Source organism: Canis aureus, chromosome 11 (genome assembly GCF_053574225.1).
Source record: "Canis aureus isolate CA01 chromosome 11, VMU_Caureus_v.1.0, whole genome shotgun sequence".
NCBI lineage: Eukaryota > Metazoa > Chordata > Mammalia > Carnivora > Canidae > Canis > Canis aureus.
Window position 1 is genome coordinate 51,470,970 of NC_135621.1, and position 16,239 is coordinate 51,487,208.

The 16,239-nt window shown below is 42.6% G+C and overlaps 2 long non-coding RNA genes across 2 annotated transcripts in view; one reads left to right on the top strand and one right to left on the bottom strand.

Moving 5' to 3' along the window:
* On the top strand, positions 1 to 8,752 carry LOC144324077 (uncharacterized). Its single transcript, XR_013389463.1, has 2 exons — positions 1 to 501; positions 8,563 to 8,752. It is a non-coding gene; the product is annotated as an uncharacterized LOC144324077 (long non-coding RNA).
* LOC144324078 (uncharacterized) overlaps positions 6,356 to 16,239 on the bottom strand; it is a 66,064-nt gene continuing 56,180 nt past the window's right edge. Inside the window, exon 3 of the long non-coding RNA XR_013389464.1 lies at positions 6,356 to 6,709. This is a non-coding gene — a long non-coding RNA (uncharacterized LOC144324078). The remainder of the gene's footprint in view (positions 6,710 to 16,239) is intronic.

Here is a 16,239-nt window from a genome sequence, read left to right on the forward strand (position 1 = left end):
CAGAGGCCCTGGTGGTCAGAGGCCATTTGCAGCTCAATGCAAATATCCTCAAGAGTAAACCTCCTTTCTCCCTATTGGGTCAGCGTTTGCCTTCTCAGTTTATTAGGGAAATAAGGTCTCTATTCTGAGCACCACAGAAAGCTACTTAGAGTGCTGCCATCTACGGATATCTGGTCAAAAGCAAAACAAACAAACAAAAAACCTGATTTCAAATCTTTGCTCAGATCTTGGCCTGGCCATCAGACATCACAGCCCCATAGAACCCAGGACAAGTTGAGGGGAACTGTCACTGCCCTTTAAGTGTTCATCGCCTATCCAGACAGACATACAAACTTTGTTGAGTTTAGATATTTAAAATGGTTTTCTTCAGATGGATTTATACTGCATGGTCTCTAAGAATTACTGCTTCTCTTTAGGAGATACTGTGGAGTCACATCTAAAGGCAGCGAAGAAAGCAAATATCACCTGAGTCAAAATTACCCTTAAGAACCTCTCCAGAAGGTATGACTGTGCTGAAAACTAGCGCCCTGGCCAGCCCGGCGTGGCCAATTTTCCCTCCAGTGTTAGAACAATTGGAGTTTCGTTGGATGAGCACCAGATGAAATAATTGGTTTACATCTAGGGACCATGTCATAAAGAAAAGGCCTGTCTTTAAACACAACTATCTCAACACAATGGGACACTCACATCTGAGACGGGTGTGGTGATAGGCAACCAGAGGAAACATCATATCCACAACTCCTTCCTCGTCCTATCTCAGGGCTATGCAGTCATTTCCTAGGATGGTCAGTGGCCATAGTTACCCCACATTTGGGGGCAGATCCTGATTTTGAGGGGCCTGTGAATTGTATGCACCCTTGACATGATGTGCTAAAAATAACACTTTACCTCTGTGGTTCTTCCTCCCAAAAACCTATGCTACCAATCTAATAACTGGAAAAATATCAGACAAATCCCAATTGAGGGACACTCTACAAAATACATCCCCAGTACTGCTCAAAAACTGTTAACGTCATCAAAAACTCAGTAAACTTAAGAAAATGTCATAGCCACAGGGAACCTAAGAAGACATGATGATTAAATATAATGTGGTTTCTTTGAAGGGAAAAATGAACATGAGGTAAAAACTGAGAAAATTTGAATAGAGGATAGACTTTAATACTAATTGTATTAGTTGGTTCAGTAATTGTAAGAAATATATTCTACTAATAAGATGATAATAGGGGAAAGTGCCCGCAGGATAAGTGGCAATTCTCTGTACTGTCTTTGCAATTTCTCTGTAAGTCCAAAACTCTTCTTTAAAGAAAAAAAAAGTAATTTTAAAAATGATGCCAGATAAAAACAAAGAAACGCAGGCAGAAATGGAGAGCGAAGGAAAGGATAGGCAAGTGAGTAAATCTAAGTGAATAGTGACTGTTGTTAAGGCAGTAATAATGAAAATATATCATGGAGTTTTAAATAACTGAAATTAATGTACATGGAAACAATAGCATAAGAGGTGGGAAGGGGTAAATGGAGTAAGTGACACTCAGTCTTTGCATTGTCTAGGATGTGGTAAGTGCACTAACATATGAGGCTTTAATAAGTGGAGGATGCATGTTGTAATCACTAGGGCAACCTCTAGAAGAGTTGTGAGAAAGTGTGTACTAACGAGCTAATAGAGCAGGGAAATTGAATCTTAAAATGAAACAAAACAAACATGATTATTCCAAAAGAAGACAAAAAAGGAGAGAAAAATGAACATAAGTGGGACAAACTGAAAACAAATAAGATGCTAGATTAGATTTCAGTCTAAATATACCAGTAATTACAAAAATACAAATAGCTTACATATTTCAATTAAATGAAAAATGCCAGGCTGGGTTTAAAAAATAAATATAAGCTGCTTATAGGATATATGATGTCTAAATAAGAATATAGACAAAAGAATTTTAAAAGGACAAAGAAGATATACAAGCCATTAAAAAAAAAAAAAGCTAGTGTAGCATACTAATCTCAACAGGTAGACTTCAAGAAGCATTACTAAAACACAGGGACATCTCATAATAATAAAAAGGGTTGGGCAGCCCGGGTGGCTCAGCAGTTTCACGCTGCCTTCAGCCCAGGGTATGATCCTGGAGATCTGGGATCGAGTCCCACGTCAGGCTCCCTGCATGGAGCCTGCTTCTCCCTCTGCCTGTCTCTCTCTCCCTCCCCACCCCCTCTTTCTCTGTTTCTGTGTGTGTGTGTGTGTCTCATGAATAAATAAATAAGATCTTAAAAAATAAAAAGGGCCAATGTAAAAGAAAGATATTATAAGTCTATGTTTGTATGCACTTAATGAGCCTTAGAAATAGATGCTGCTACAAGAAAAAATAGAAAATCTATAATCATAATAGAGGATTTTAACACATCTATCTCAGTGACTGATAGAATAAGCAGAAAATAGTAAACAAGAATCAAGGAAGTAAAAGACGACTCATAAAATGGGAGAAAATATTCACAAAATCAGATCCGATAAGGACTAATATCTAGAATATATAAAGGATGCTAACAACTCAACAAAAAGCAAAGAATGCAATTTCAAATGAGAAAAACATTTTAGACATTTCTCCAAAGAAGATAAACAAATGGCTAATGATCAATCATATAAAAAGATGCTCAGTATCTTTAGTCATTAGGGAAATGCAAGTGAAAACCACAATCAGATACCACTTCACACACCATCAGGATGGCTAACAGCTAACAGACAATAAGGAGAATGTGGAGAAATTGTAACACTCATACATGTCTGGTAGGAGTGTACGATGGTACTGCTCTTTTTTTTTTTAAGATTTTTATTTATTTATCCTTGAGAAACACGGGGAGAGAGAGACAGAGAGGCAGAGACACAGGCAGAGGGAGAAGCAGGCTCCATGCAGGGAGCCCAATGTGGGACTCGATCCTGTGTCTCCAGGATCACACCCTGGGCTGAAGGCAGCACCAAACTGCTGAGCCACCTCGGCTTCCTTGGTACTGCTTTCTGGATAGCTCTCTGGCAGCTCCTCAAAAAGTTAAGCATAGAATTACCATACGACCCTGAAGTTCCTCTCCTACACACACACACACACACACACACACACAGGAACTGAAAACCTATGTTCACACAAAAATTTATACACAAGTGTTTATAGCAGCACTCTTCATAATGGCCAACAAAGAGAAACTACTTAAATGTCCATCAAATGGTGAAAGTACAAACGAGATGTGGTATGACTACATGATGGAATATTATTCAGCCATATAATGTAATGAAGTACGATACTTACTACAACGTAGGTGAACCTTGAAAACCTAATATGGAGCAAAAGATGCCAGACACAAAAGGCCACATATTATATGATTCCACTTATATGAAATGTTGTGAATAAATCCATAGATACAGAAAATAAATTATTGGTTGCCAAGGGCTGGAGGAAGGGAGAAATGGGGAGGGTTTCTTTCTGGGGTGATGAAATGTTCTGAAATTAGTGGTGATGGCCACACACTTTTGTTAACACACTAAAAACTACTGAATTGTACACTTCAAAGGGTGAATATTATGGCATATGAAATGTAGCTCAATAAAAAATAGACAATATATAAAATATTGATGTACAGAATTAAGAAACAGATCTAATGACATATGTAGAACCTTGTGCCCAGTAACTACAAGAGACATTCTAAAATTGGTCACACACTAAGCCATAGTATTAGTACCAAGCAAATGTTAGTCCATTTCAAAAGGTTTAAAATGACTCTGAGCATATTCCCTGACCACAGTGAAATTAAATTAGAAGTCAGTAACCAAATGGAAGTTTAAGAATCACAAAGTCTTGAAGGTGAGGAATATACAGTACTTCTCAATTGCTCATGGTTCACAAAATATCACACTGGAGATTAGAACACAGATTAAGTATTAATGAAAACTGTATCAAAACTTCTGGAATTCAATTAAAGCCATGCTTCAAGGGAAATTTATAGCCTCAAATGGATATATTAGAAAAAAATAAAGGATGAAAATCAGTGAAATAAGTATTTATACCAAGAAGTTAGAAAACAAATAGCAAAGTAAACCTAGCAGAAAATAGAAATAAAAAAATAACATGAGAGGAAACAATGAAATAGAAGACAAATGCAAAATAGAGAAAAATTAACAAAGCTAAAGATAGTTCTTTGAAAAGAAAATTGATAAATACATTAGCAAGATGTATCAGGAAAAGGAGACAGTATACAAATTGCTGATATCCAAAAATAAAGATTATAAAATAATATTAGAAACAACTTTATGCCATTAAGCTAGATGAAATAGACTAACTTCTTTTTTTTAACCATTTTAATCTTTCTGGTTTTTTATTTATTTATTTACTTTTATTGGAGTTCAATTTGCCAACATATAGCATAACACCCAGTGCTCATTCCGTCAAGTGCCCCCCTCAGTGCCTGTCACCCAGTCACCCCAACCCCCCACCCGCCTCCCTTTCCACTACCCCTTGTTCATTTCCCAGAGGAAATAGACTAACTTCTTGAAAAACCAAGACTGACATAAAAACAGAAAATATGAATAATTCCATATTAATTAAAGAAATTGAATCCTTAAATAAAACTTTCCCCACTAAGAAAATTTCAGTTTATGAAGATAAATCGAGGAGAATAAATTCTTCTTAGTGAAGATTTAACTTCAATATTAAATTCTCTCACTCCAGCTCCCTGCTCAGCAAGAGTATCTGCTTCTCGAGCTCCCTCTACCCCTCCCACCACTGCTAAACACTCCCTCTTGCTCTCTCTCTTGCTCACTCTCTCAAATAACAAAATCTTGTAAGGGATGCCTGGGTGGCTCAGCAGTTGAGCATCTGCTTTTGACTCAGGACATGATCCCAGGATCCAAGATCAGGTCCCACACAGGGTTCCTTGCAGGGAGCCTGCTTCTCCCTCTGCCTGTGTCTCTGTCTCTCTGTCTCTGTCTCTGTCTCTCTCTCTCTCATAAATACATAAAATCTTTTAAAAATTTAAAAATAAAATATTTTTAAATAAATAAATTCTCTCAAATGTTTGAGGAAAATCACTCTTTCTCAAATACATTTAACAAGTAGAAAAAGAGGGAATACTTTGAACTCGTTTATGAGGCTCACATATCCTTGATGCCAAAGGCTGATAGGCATTTAATATAAAAGAAAACTTATAGAAGGCCAATCTCTTTCACAAAGATCAATTTCAATATCTTCAACAAAATTTTACCCAATCAAACCCAGTACCATATGCAAAGGAAAATGCACTGTGAGCAAACTGGGTTTATTAATGGAAAACAAAGCGAATTTAACACTGAACAATTGATCAATGTAACCATCTTAACAGAATAAAGAAAAAAAATTAATATAGAAAAAATATTTGATAAAATTTGAAATGCACTCTTAGGAAAAAAAACAACCCTAAGTATACTTGGAATAGAGAATAACTTCCTCAATCTGATAAAGGATATTTATTAAAAACCTAAATAAACATACTGAATGGGGAAATTAATCCTAATACTGACACTAAAAGCTTTTCCCACAAGAGAAGATGTCAACTATTATTACTTCTATTCAACATAATGCAAGAGGACCTAGACACTGCAATAAAACAAGAAAAACAAAGAAAAAGCATGAGGATTAGAAAGGAAAAAAACCCTGTCATTATCTACAGTCTGCATGATTGTGTATATAGAAAATGCAAAAGAATCTTCAGATTACTAAATTTAAACATATATAAAAACAACTATGTTTTTATATACTAAAAATAATTGAAAAGGACACTTTTAAATATGTACTCAACCAATAAAATACAATATCCAGGAATAGATCTGAAAGATGTAGAAGAGTGCTAAATATAAATTATTACAGCATAATATTGTGTAAAGATAGACCAATAAAACAGAAAAGACTGTCCAGAAATCAACCCACTCATACAAGAATACTCATTCTATGACAAAGATAATACTGCAGAGCAATGAAGAAAGGATGATCTTTTCAATAAAAATACCTAGTCAATAGGATATCTACAGAAGGAAAAATTATTCTTAATTCCTATTTTCCATCAAACTTAAGATTTCCAGGTGGAATAGAGATCTAAATATGAAAGATGTATAAAGCTTCTTGGGGTGCCTGAGTGGCTCAGTTGGTTAAGCATCTGATCTCAGCTTGATCTCAGCTCAGGTCTTTTTTTTTAATAATAAATTTATTTTTTATTGGTGTTCAATTTGCCAACATACAGAATAACACCCAGTGCTCATCCCGTCAAGTGCCCCCCTCAGTGCCCGTCACCCATTCACCCCCACCCCCTGCCCTCCTCCCCTTCCACTACCCCTAGTTCATTTCCCAGAGTTAGGAGTCTTTATGTTCTGTCTCCCTTTCTGATATTTCCTACCCATTTCTTCTCCCTTCCCTTCTATTCCCTTTCACTATTATTTATATTCCCCAAATGAATGAGACCATATAATGTTTGTCCTTCTCCGATTGACTTATTTCACTCAGCATAATACTCTCCATCCAGTTCCATCCACGTTGAAGCAAATGGTGGGTATTTGTCGTTTCTAATGGCTGAGGAATATTCCATTGTATACATAAACCACATCTTCTTTATCCATTCATCTTTCGATGGACACCAAGGCTCCTTCCACAGTTTGGCTATTGTGGACATTTCAGCTCAGGTCTTGAGGAAAAGATGCATAATGCCTCTAGAAAATAACACAGGAAACTATCTTCATGACCTCAAAGTAGGCAAGATGTCTTGAACATGACCAGGTAATTCACAGAATGGGAGACAACATTTGCAATATTTACATCTGACAAAAAACTCATGTCCAGGATATATAAAGAACTCCTCAAATCAGTTTTTAGAAAGAAAAATAACAAAAGACTTGAAGAGATACTTCACAAAGGTTTTTATGGCCAAAATAATATAAAACAGGGCTCAAATACAGTAGTCATCAGGAGAATGAAAATAAAACCACAATGAGAAACCACTTCCACCTCCTACAAAATGGCTAAAGTTGAAAACCTCTGTCAATACCAAGTCCTGGAGAGGATCCGGAGCAGCTGGAGCTCTCAATTTTATTTACAACACCAGAAAGCTAAACATAAACATGCTCTTTTATACCCAGCCGTTCTACTCATAGAAATACCCAAGAAATTAGTACAGTTGTCCTACATGGCAGGTATAAGAATATACTTAGCAGCACTATTCTCAATGGCCCCAGACTAAAATCACCCAAATGTCTGCTACCAGCAGAATGAACAAATAAGTTATCCTGTATTTTTAAACAGCAGTAATGAAAATGGTTGAGCTGTCGCCACACACAAGAACATAGATGAGTTTTATATATGCTGAGCATGAAAAACCAGAAGCAATAGATTACAAACTATTTAATTCCATGTAAAAGTCTAGTACAAGCAAAATTAACCTTATGGTATTAAAAGTCAGATATTGACTAGGCAGAACAGTGAGTAGTGAGAGAACAGTGAGTAGTGACAAAAAAAACATGGGGAGGGGGCTCTGGGATGCTGTTAATATGCTACTTCTGACCTAGAAGTTATATAGGTTATGTTCCACTTGGGAAAACTCATCTACTACAAACTTATGATTTCCTAAATATCATAGGTACTGGTTTGTGGAGACATGGACACTGTTGTGGGTGGAAGTATAAATCGTAAATATCATTGAAAGGCAATTTGGTCATATCAATACAAATTGAAATGCCATCTATCTTTTGAACCAGGAGTTCTGCTTCTAGGATTTTTATAGTTATAATTGTACATGTGCTCAGAGATACATATACAAGGATATGCATTGCAGCATTATTTTTAAGCCTAAATATCAGGGAGGGGGTGTGGGTGGAAGGACTGAATAAATAAATGATGAGGCATCTAAACAATAGCATACCAGTATCAAAAACAACCAAAAAAGAGTTGACCCAATCTGGCCCAAGGCTTCAAGCTTCATTCTAGGTATACATATGCTGGACTGTCCCTGGAAGGACATATGAGGAGCCTACTCTATCTTTTGAATTATGCTGACATGGTGCATAATTCATCAATCCAAACAGAAACAATGGTGTCCAGGAGTGACAGCACCATAGGATGCCAGAGAAGGACAGGGTGTCAGAGGCCATCAGGTCCAACCTCTTGTTATGCCCGTGAGGAGACCAAAGCACTCATGGTCCACATTCCTCCAGAAATACATTATCTGGGAGTTAAACATACCCACATGCCATCACCCTTCCACTTCATGCCGATGAAGACACCAGACAGCAGCTAAGGAACCAGGAAACGTGTGCAGGAAAAGTAGGGGTTCTGGCAGAGGGTGCAGGTGACAGAGTGGTGGGGAGACCAATGCCAAGGGTTCTGCATGATGTCCTGGGCAGACCAGAGGTGGGAGAAATAGGAGGGATTAATACTCTGCTCAAAAGCAGGCTCAGCAGAGCAGAGCCAGTTGCAAGTTGTGAGTCCAGGGACTTCCCTTAACTGGATCTTCATTTCCACCTCCATCCATTCATTCAATAACTCATCAATCTTCTCGCATGCCTTCCAGGTGCGCAGCTCTGGGCTCGGCATGAGGAACACCCCGTACTGGTGCTGTGGTCCCAACAGAACTTGTGAGTTCTAGAGCATTGTGGCCCAGCTCACAGACACACTGTGGTAAGACCACCTAGTGATCATCCACAGACAAAGCCACTGTTCTACAGAAGGTCTTCCAGGGAAATAAAGTCTGCTATTCGTCTGCTGTGATACCAGGTCAATGCGGTGGGGACAGGGGTGAGGGTGAGGGTGGAGTGCGTGGGCCGGAGGAACTAGGAGACTGAAAGGCAAGCAGCAATAATGACACACTGGTATTGCACTCTCACAGCACACTTGTAGCTAAGGCATATTTGTCCCCCATTATGAATGGGGACATGAGCCTCAGGGCAGTTAAGGGCTGATCCAGAGTCACCTGGGTGGTAAGTGACAAAGCTAGAGCTGGTTGTCAACCAGCTTGAGTCCGAACCCCACTAAGGGCTTCCCTCCAGGCCCTGTGGCCGCCACCAGGATGGGCTGAACTCACCGAGGCCCCCGCCTGGGCCCCAGGGGTGGCCTGCGCTGTGTACACGGAACCCAGCTCTGTGTCCTGCAGGATTCTTTCTTAGCACCCTTTCCGTTGTCAAGAAGGGAGCCAGCAGGGCCCAGGGGTAGGGAACTCGGACTTCCCAGCCCAACTGTGGCCAGGCCTGATCCGAGGCTGCTGTGACCAGGGAACCCCACCTTCTGCGGGGGTACCCCCCCCAGGAAAACCCCAAGCATCTATGCTTTGGAAGAGGGCCTGTGCTGGGGACATTTTAACGCCACCTCAAAGCAACACAGTCACATGTGCACTCTAAACATTTTGCTTTTGAAAAATTGCAAAGTACGTGCAAGTGCTTTATCCTCTCCCTGCCCCTGCCCCTGCCCCGATCACCTGAGATCTGAGGGGTCAAGCAGGGGCAGAGGGAGGCGAGGAAGTCAGGGATGGGGTATGGGGACTGAGGTGGGGGTTAGGATTAAGGGAGGGCTGTGGGACAAGGCATTTTACATGTGGACAGGGCCATTTTGACACATCCACACCAAAATGGCTCTCTCTAGGTGGCTGAGAGAATGTTCCAAGCCCTCTCTGGGCTTCAGCTTCCTCAGGAAGTGTGGGGTAGAGGCTGCAGGAAGCACCTGGAAACAACACACATTTAAGAGGGATGCTTCCTGGAGGAAGGAGCCCACTCGGCCGAAGCCCACAGACCTCAGTTCCTTCCGGGAGCTGCGGGTGTGTCCCACTTGCTGGACAGACCGAAGGGAAGAGGCGCGTCCAGATCCCAAGGGCCTGGCCTTAGAGACAGACAGCTGGGGGTGGGCAACCTGGTTCTTGACTCAGTTTCCTCTGCACAGAGGGCAGGACCCCCAGCTCCCGGAGTCTTGGTGAGACTGCCCCCCGGCTACCCATCAGCGCCCCTGAAACACAGGCTGCTGGGCTGCAGGAAGTTTCTGGGGTCTGTGGGAACTTCGCATCACCCTCAAAATGCTCTGCCCAATTCCACTCTCAGTTCTGGTTTCAGAATAAATACCATGAGAAAGACATTTTCCTTTGTTCTGTAACATTCCTTGATTATAGTCCTCTTGGGGCAGGATGGCCCCTGGTTCTACACTTGGATTCCCTGTGACCCTGTCATCTCAGTTGGGGTGGCTGTGGTGGCAGACGGACATCCTAACAGAACCCACCCCTGGGCTGTCTCCCCCTTCAGCCCCACACGCTTCTTCACTCTGCTGTCCTGGTAGCCGGACAGGACGTGACCCAAGGCCTCCAGCTTCCGCTCCCCAGACGGAAGAGAACCAGGCCTTTTTCCGAGTCTGCTGGCTCCTTGTGGCTCCTTTGCCATCAGCAGGCCCAACCAAGAGCTGACCGTCCACATACATGGTCCCGGGCAAGGGAGACGAACCCTTCAAACCAAAGGAGAGACGGAGGGTGTGGGCAAGGCTTCTTGGAAGAGACAAGTCCCAGATAAGTCTTGGAAACGAAGGCCCAAAGCTTGGTGAAAACAAGAGGGCAGCCCCACAGATGACGCTCACTCATAAAAATGCTCATGTTTTTATGCAGTGAATATGTTGGGTGGGGGGGCTGCCCAGTGCCAAGGCCTAAGGGCACCGAGGAAGCGGAAATGAATGCATTTTGGTCTTTTCTGTCCAGAGGTTCACAGGAGACAGCAATATGACCAAGGCTGTGACAAACGTACAGCAGCCTGGAAGAGGCAGCAGCACTGGAGTCCTGGAGAGGTGGGGGGCTTCCCTGGGAGATGGGGCCCCAGAGTGCCTTGAAGCATGTTGTGCTGCTCAGGCACACGTTCTAGAGCTGGCTGCGTCGGTCTGCGCCCAGACTCTCCAGTTGTTCTAGGAGCTCAGTCAACTTATTAGCCTCTCCGTGCCTCAGTTTCCTCACTCTATAGATGTACCTACTCCATAGGGTCGTGGAAAAGATGACACGAATTAACACCTATAAAGCATGTTTAGAATCACGTTGGCTATTAGGTTCTGTAAATGTATCTATTACTATTATGGTCTTGGAGGAAAAGCAGGCATCGGGCAGATGAGGAGGGGTGTAGGAAAGGTGTTCTAGGAAGAAGGAACTGCATAAACGGGGGATGGAAGGGGATGGGAGCAGGGGCTGGGGTTTGGCGTGGCTACTACGTGGGAACGTGTGCTGACCTGCGGCCAGAAAGGTGGGCACGGGCCAGATGTTGGCAGGCAGGGTGCACCCGGGAGGGTGGGCTTCGTCCTGTATGGGACGGGGCTGGATTTGGTGGTTGTATTGGGCTGGAAGAAGTGAGACTGGAGGTAAGGAGCCCAGCCGGCAGCCCGAGCCATACAAAACAGCGAAATAAAGGGCCTGAGCGAACACAGTGGCAGCAAGAATGGAGAGGGGGGAGCCACTGGGGCCTGGAGGCGCCTGGATACAGGCGAGGCCTAGGCAGGGACCAGGAAGATGGGGTCACCATGGGGCCGTTCATCGGAACAGGGAAGACTGGGCAGGGGCAGGCTGGAGAGGAGGGAACAAGGAAGAGAAAATACTGGGTGCTGGGCGCTGATCTAGGAGCTTTGCATGAATTATTTCATTTAGACTCACACCGGCCCTCTGAGAAGGGTGCTGTTACCATCGCCTTCTCCAGCTGAGAAACGAGGCAGGGTGTTGAAGGTTATTGTAGGAGTCATGATGTAGTTTTCAGAGCCTGCGTCCTTAACCCCTCTGCCCTACGCTGACCTTGACCCCTGAGAGGAGGTGTTGCGTCTAGAGCCTGCAGAGAGGCCTGAGCTGGAAGCTGGGTATACTGGGAACCATGGGGGGGATGAGCTTCTCTGGGAATGTATGAGAATAAGGAAGAAGAGGGACGGGGCCGGATGTGGAGAGGGGCTCTGGCATGCAGGGGGTCTGGGGGAAGGTGTCCAGCCAGCCAGAAAGCTCCCCAGAAAGATCCGACAGGCACCGCAAGCCCCCCACCCCTGCTGCCGCCTTCCCAGTACAGAAAGAACACAGGCCGGCCTGGCCCTCTTCTGGGACCTGGAACCAGTTACATAACCTCACTGAGCCTAGGGAGGCATTACCTTCCTCCCCTGGAGGCACTGAGAGGCTAGGGCTAAAAGGATTAGGCTCAGCTTTTAGAGACAAAACTAAGTACCCTAGGTGGCTGAACGCCAACCCTCCCTGGGCTATTGTGCGGCCTGATTATGCCTCCCAGTCCACAGGCTGACAGGGCTTAGGCTCTGTTGACAAAGTGTCTCAAGGTGTTTACCTCAGCCCCAACAGTGGCTGGCCTCTGGCCCAGGCTGTGTCATTGGCTCAGTTACAGGGAAGGAAACACACACACACACACACACACACACACACACCCCAGTCCCTCCCCAGGAGCCAGCTTCCTGAGTCACCGCAATCCTAGCCAAATTCACCTGAAGCGCCTGGCACTTCCCTGGACACCCCAACAGGTATCTAACTAAGAGCTGTCTTTGGCGGGGGGGGAGCCATGCCTCATTCACTAATTCACATAACAAGCCTCATAAGTTGCTGAGGGATATTCCAAGTTGTGAGATTTCTGTAGTGCTTCCAACCCCGGAGAAAGAGAGAGGATGGGAGAAGAGGGAGAGTGAGAGCCAGGGGAGGGAGGAGCTCCCCACCCTCCGTCCACCCCCCTCACTCTGTGTCCAATCACAGACAGCACTGCTCGGCTCCCAGAGCCAGGACAGAAAATTAAAAGAAAATCACCGAGAAGTAGGAAATCATAGAACATAGAATGTGTGTCCTCAAAGGACCTTACAGATCATTCATTAGCCCAACCCTAGTGTTTACAGGGAAGGAAACTACTTGTCCAATGACGAGCTAGGGACAGAATCTGAGGTCTTCAACGTGCATGCAGAGCTCTTGTCCTAATCACACAGACCCCAGACAAGGATGAGAAGAGGCTAAGATGCCTGGGAGCCTAACCCTACATCTACTCCTGGAGATGCCCCAGAGCATATGCTCCTTGCTCCTCCTCAGGGCGCCACAGGCTGTATGGCACGAGCTGGGTCCTAGTTTCCTTCCTCTCCAAGTTTTAGAGGCAACTATGTCGCCAACAGGCAGCATCTGCCACAGAGAACTGGAAAGATCTGGACTGGCCCAGGTGGTTAGAGCCAGCTGGACACTGGCAGTGATGCTAGCGCAATGTCTAGACAGGGCGGGCCCCTTCCCATGCCCTTGCAAACCCCCTGGACAACCTGTAGATGTCCTGGGAGCACCTGCTGTGCGCCCAGCCCTGGCGGACCAAGGAATCACACATTTGGACAGCTATTTCTCCAAAGTTTTTCCTCTAAACACAGGAGTGAATAACCCAAAGAGGGCAGTAAGAAATAAACCCAAGAGTTTCTGTGCTCCTGATTTAAAACATAGAATTTTTTAAAAATATGCTCACTGTGCAAATAATAAACCAAACCTTACTCCCCAGCCAAATATTGATATTTCCTTTAAATCTGGGCTAAAATACCCACACTTGGGAAGGGAGAGACTTGTGGTTATTGGCCAAAAGCTGTGCTAAGTCATATACAGCCATTAAAATTACAATCCTCAAACAAAAGTTACAGATTTAGAGTGACTTTCTGAGCCCAAAAGTTATTTTGACATTTCATAAAATAAATCATCAGACCAACACATCACATTATGTTGACAATAGTGTCCAAAATAGTTTTACTATCTTTAGTATCTTTTATTTTAATTGGTTTATAACCATGTGATTTATATATAACTTATAATCAAATAGTATGTAATTATTTATATGTTTTTAGATTTAGGATTTTTAAACAGCCAGTATAAACCAACAAGAATGTACCAGCTATAGTAATGTACATGGCAGACAATATGGAAGGTACCCTTTCCTGGAATTCTCCTTAACTGAATGTTGATTGAATTTGTCTCCCAAGAAGCTTGTGGTCTGAATCAGGTAGACCAAGCAAAATAAAACACAGCACAGGACCCATAGCTTTAAAGTTGTCAGTTGAATAATTCAAGCGGTATATTTCTTCAAACATTGTCACAACTCAGCCTGACATAACAGATTCCTACCCAGAATCAAATGCCAAGGATCTCAGTTTTAATACTCTTGACCTGACTCATCCCAAGGTGTGACAATGGCTATCTTGAGTGGAAGAGCTGTGCCAGGAGCCTGCCTGTACCTCTTGTAAAATACTGGACCAAGAAGCCCCAGCTTATAATTCATGGCACAAAAGCTAGAATTTGTTTTAGAAGGAATGCTCACTCAGCTCACTTGATACTTTAAGGGGATGGAGAGTTGTCTTTCCAAGAAGGGACAAGATGGCACCAATTAGGATCTCTTGTGGAGATAATAAAGGCAAGGGGAGATTAGATCCCAACACTCTGAGCATCTCTTAAATGGCTTCAGGACAAGACCTCTCCCAAGCTGACACCATATTTACTAGCAAGAAAATAGAAAACAATGAGAGATTGGTCTGATTTCTGCATCATTTGGAGCAACTGACCTTGATTTGGTAAAGTTGTATGCTAATGGAGGCCTGAAGTCAAAAATCATAACTGAGATGAGTCAACCCCAGAAATCATCTGAGTTAACCATACACAGAGAGGTAGTACAGCAGGTGCTTAGCCTCTGAAACAGCAAAAATTCACTCTTAGCTCTATCTCCTACCAACTTTGCCACTCTAGGCATGTAACTGACCTCTCTTTTTCTTTATAAAATGAGAATAATACCTACCACAAAGGGTTGTTTTAAGGATAAAATATACATATACATATATATGTATATATTTTAAGGATATATATATGTGTATATATATATAAGGAGATATATATGTTTTAAGGATAGAATACACACACATAGTTATATTTATTTTATATATATATATATATATACCTAGTTAATTCCTGGCACATAGCAATCACTCAATAAATGTTAGCTATTACATGGTCAGATCTATCCATCTTTCACTGGAATGTAAATTCCAGAAGGACAAGAATTCTAATATGGCTTTGTCACAGCTATATTCCCAATACTGAGAATAGGGCCTATTACACAGCAAGCAATCAATCAACACTGAGTTAATCTAACAGCATATTCAGGAAGTCCAGTATGGAACTATTGTACCTACAGCTTTAAAAGCAATGAAATTTTTAAAAAGGGCTTTAGCTCAAATTACTGTATGTTGTTTAGAGTACTGGGCCAAGTTTGGGACAATTCGTTGTAGGAAGTAGAATGGCAATAACCATTGAGCTCAAAAGAGTAGTTAATGTTTTAAGGTCTTAAAATCTAGTTGAGCTTCTGTTTCTGCCCCAGATAGAGTAATACACATTAAATTTATCCTCCCAGCTTTAGTAAGAAAAAAAACTGAGAGGAAGAAAGGAAATAATAGTTTTCAGATATCAGGCAATGCATAACAAGGATCCCTGAGAGACAGGAAACAAACAAACGGGCCCTATCATTGTCCAAGCTTTTCCAGTGCACAGTGCAGGGTTGGGGACCCACTCAGAGTCTGGTAGTTTTGGGAATTGAGGAGACAGAACTAGGAGTCTAGGGAGCCCCTTGCAGCTAGAGTTTGTAGGGCAGAGTAGCAGAGGAGAGAGAGCTGCACAGGTGATGGGGGGGGCAATCCAATGACCCACAGAGGGTCCTCCTTGAGTCTTCAGCTGAGAATGAATCAATGCATTCATTTGAGAAAATTATCTGAGGCTGCAGAAAGCACCACTCCAAGAGAAAAATAACCACTGGAGCTCACACAGGACTAGAAGTCTATGTTCCCAATAAGCCAAAAGAGAAAGTCTTAAAATTCATGATATATCAGATGGAGGACTCAGAAGAACACTGCTTCAGTAGTGTGGAGAAATTTAGCCCTACAAGTTATGATGCCCTCAGCTAACTCAAAGCAAGCCTCAACAGCATCAACCTTTTTCTAAGTTGTTTGCATCCCAGAACAAAATTAAAGAATATTCAGGGGAATGTGGAATATCCAGCACCCAGAAAGGTAAAATTCATAATGTCTGGCACCCAATAAAAATTCCCAGGCATGCAAAGAAACAGGAAAGTATAACTCATGTTATACTTTACAGTGAAAAGGTAAAAGAGAACCTGATCAAACTCTAAAAATGAAAACTTCAAAGTCTGAAATAAACACTGGCTAGGATTCAATAAGGAACTTAGACTATGCCAAAGAAACGATTTGT